The sequence below is a fragment of the Lathyrus oleraceus genome, chromosome 7 (genome assembly GCF_024323335.1).
Source record: "Lathyrus oleraceus cultivar Zhongwan6 chromosome 7, CAAS_Psat_ZW6_1.0, whole genome shotgun sequence".
Taxonomy (NCBI): Eukaryota; Viridiplantae; Streptophyta; class Magnoliopsida; order Fabales; family Fabaceae; genus Lathyrus; species Lathyrus oleraceus.
The window spans coordinates 391784834-391788176 of record NC_066585.1 but is presented as its reverse complement, the minus strand read 5'-3'; the positions used below and the strand labels follow the sequence as shown (position 1 = coordinate 391788176).

The window sequence follows — 3343 nt, the reverse complement described above, 5'->3', positions numbered from 1 at the left end:
AAAGGTTTACTACTCTAACGCAATGCGCGCCTTTTTATAAGTGACAATAAGAGGGTTTGATTAGGGGGTACAACTCGGTTCTGAATACGCGAAAAGCGACAATTCCTGTTAAATTAGTTCTTTTCAAAGTAGGAAACATTGCCCATAAGTAGCTCTATTAGCAAGTACTTGGATTATAAATTGATTACGTGAATTACATTCGACCCTGTCTTTATTAATTAATATTTATTCAACACTTTACTTTTCCTTGCACACCCTAAAAACGCCTATTTCAATTGTCTTTGATAAACACCATAATAATAGATAACGATAGATTGACACTTGGTCGCTATGGATTCGACAATCTTTTATATTACTCTGACGCGTTCGTATAATTGCGAAACACCGCATCAAGTTTTTGGCGCCGTTGCCGGGGACCAATTTCGTTAAATTTTATTATCCTGTTGTTATATCGTTTAGACTTAGGCTATTTCCCGCCGGTCAATGCGAAGAACTCGCAGCACCGGAAGTTTAAGCTTAGTATACCCTCTGGCGGAACCTGAACGTTATGCTCGCGCACGTTTATTCTTTCATAGAATTAAGAGAGCTATGGCCGAAGATCAAAACCAAAGATTTCTTAAAGATTTCACTCAACCATCTAATGAAGAACCTAGTTCTAGTATAGTAAACCCAACCATCCCAGCTAATAATTTTGAACTTAAACCATCCCTGTTGCAACTAGTGCAATAGAGACAATTCGCAGGTCTCGCTACTGAGAACCCAAACCAACATTTAAAAATATTTCTTCAATTAGCAAACACTTTTAAAACCAATGGAGCTTCTCCTGAGGCAATACGTTTAAGATTATTTCCTTTTTCCCTCAGAGATAAAGCCCTATCATGGTTAGATTCCCATCCACCCAATTCCATTACGACTTGGGATAACCTTAGAAGAGTATTCCTTGCTAGATATTTTCCCCCGAGTAAGACCGCCATTCTTCGAAACCATATAACTAGATTTACCCAAAACCAAGGAGAATCGTTGTTCGAAGCTTGGGAGAGATATAAAGAGTTGTTATGAGCATGCCCACATCATGGCTTAGAAAATTGGTTAATCATTCAAACCTTCTATAATGGACTTCATTATAACACAAAGATGACCATCGACGCTGCCGTAGGCGGTGCTCTGATGAACAAACCTTATCCTGAAGCTAGTGCCTTCATCGAAGATATGGCTCAAAACCATCAATCATGGGGAGTCGAACGAGCGACAGTTGAGAAGAAGGAAGCCCAAGGAGGAGTGCATAAACTAAGCTCTATAGACATGATGCAAGCTATAATGGACGCATTATCCCTTAAAGTCGAGCATATGTGCATAAACCCGAACATTGTAGTCGCTGTTTCGTCGGATTGTGAGATATGTGGAACCAAAGGACACCAATCTGCAGAATGTAGTCTATTAAACGAAACCCACTCTGAGCAAGTGAACTACACCCAAGGGAACCCATATTCGAATACCTATAACCCTGGATGGAGGAATCACCCGAACTTCTCCTATAAAAACAATAACCCAATCTAAAATAATGCACCTCCGAGACCTAGTTATCAATCCCCTAGATCAAATCAACCTATGCAACCTGTACCACCAAAGCCGAGCCTTGAGAAAATTATGGATAATTTTATCACCGCTCAAACCCAACAAAACAAGGAGTTCATGAACCAAAACATTCATGTTAATGAATTGATTACTCAGTTAGGAACCAAGGTTGACCAAATAGTTACTCATACAAAGATGCTTGAAACCTAGATCTCTCAGGTAGCTTTAAACCAAGCCCCTCAGACTACACCTGGAGGACAATTCCCTGGACAACCTCAACAAAATCCGAGAGGAGAAGCCAATGCCATTACCCTACGAAGTGGGAACGCTTATGATATACCAATCCTTCTAGGTAGACCATTCTTATCGACTGCAGGAGCCATAATAGATGTCAAGAAAGGAAAGTTGACATTTGAGGTAGGTGACGAGAAAATAGAATTTATACTTTCGAAATTTCTTATGGCACCTGTGATGGGAGATTCGTGTTATGCCTTAGATATCATTGATGAATGTGTTAGAGAATTAGAACAAAAAGAAATTATAAAAACAATCAAGTTACCATCAACTCTCATAAGAGAAGATGATGACTTTAAGAAACCCTACATCGATGATAACCTTTACGAATGTTTATCCCTTACTCCAGGTCCTATGCCATGCGCTAAGAAACCAACCTTAGAACTTAAGGAACTGCCTAAGAACCTAAGATATGAGTTCCTCGGTGAAAAGATGAACCGTCCAGTTATAGTCAGTGCTACCTTGAGCCTAGAGGAAACAAACCAACTTTTAGACGTTTTACGAAGATATCCCTCAGCCTTAGGATATAATATCTCTGACCTGAAAGGTATAAGTCCATCCGTATGCATGCATCGAATTTCACTAGAAGAAGATTCAAAACCCTCTAGGGAACATCAAAGAAGAATAAACCCTATAATGAGTGATGTTGTTAAAAAGGAAGTTCTTAAGTTACTTGAGGCAGGAATCATCTATCAGATCTCGGATAGTAAGTGGGTGAGCCCTGTGCATGTAGTACCTAAAAAGGGAGGCATCACAGTCGTGCAAAACGATAAAGGCAAACATGTAGCAAAACGTTTAGAAGGAGGATGGCGGATGTGTATAGATTGTAGAAAATTAAATAAAGTAACTAGGAAGGATCATTTCCCTTTACCATTTATAGACCAAATGTTGGAGCGTCTAGCCAGACACTCTTACTTCTGTTATCTAGATGGATACTCTGGATTCTTCCAAATACTTATCCACCCCGAAGATCAAGAAAAAACTACCTTTACATGCCCTTATGGAACTTTTGCCTACAGACGAATGCCATTCGGCCTCTGTAACGCCCCAACTACTTTCCAACACTGCATGATGTCAATCTTTGCGGATTACCTAGATGGTATCATGGAAGTGTTTATGGATGATTTCTCGGTTTGCGGATTTGATTTCCATAATTGTCTTGCTAACCTTGAGAAAATCCTGGAGAGATGCGTGGAGGTGAGCCTCGTGCTAAACTAGGAAAAGTGTCATTTCATGGTGACCGAAGGAATAGTTTTAGGACATATAGTTTCCGAAAAAGGTATAGAGGTAGATAAAGCTAAAATAGAAGTTATAGAAAACCTAAACCCCCAAAAACCATCAGAGAAGTCCGAAGCTTTCTTGGACACGCTGGATTCTACCGGCGTTTCATTAAAGACTTCTCCAAAATAACCAAACCTTTAACTGGACTTTTAATGAAAGATGTTGAATTCATTTTCGATGAAAAATGTAATGA

At 39.5% G+C, this 3343-nt stretch overlaps 1 non-coding gene across 1 annotated transcript; it reads right to left on the bottom strand.

Annotated features, from left to right (window-relative positions):
- Positions 1-972: 972 nt before the first annotated feature.
- Positions 973-1079, bottom strand: LOC127109827 (small nucleolar RNA R71). The gene has a single exon (XR_007797077.1). It is a non-coding gene; the product is annotated as a small nucleolar RNA R71 (small nucleolar RNA).
- Between the last annotated feature and the right edge of the window lie 2264 nt (positions 1080-3343).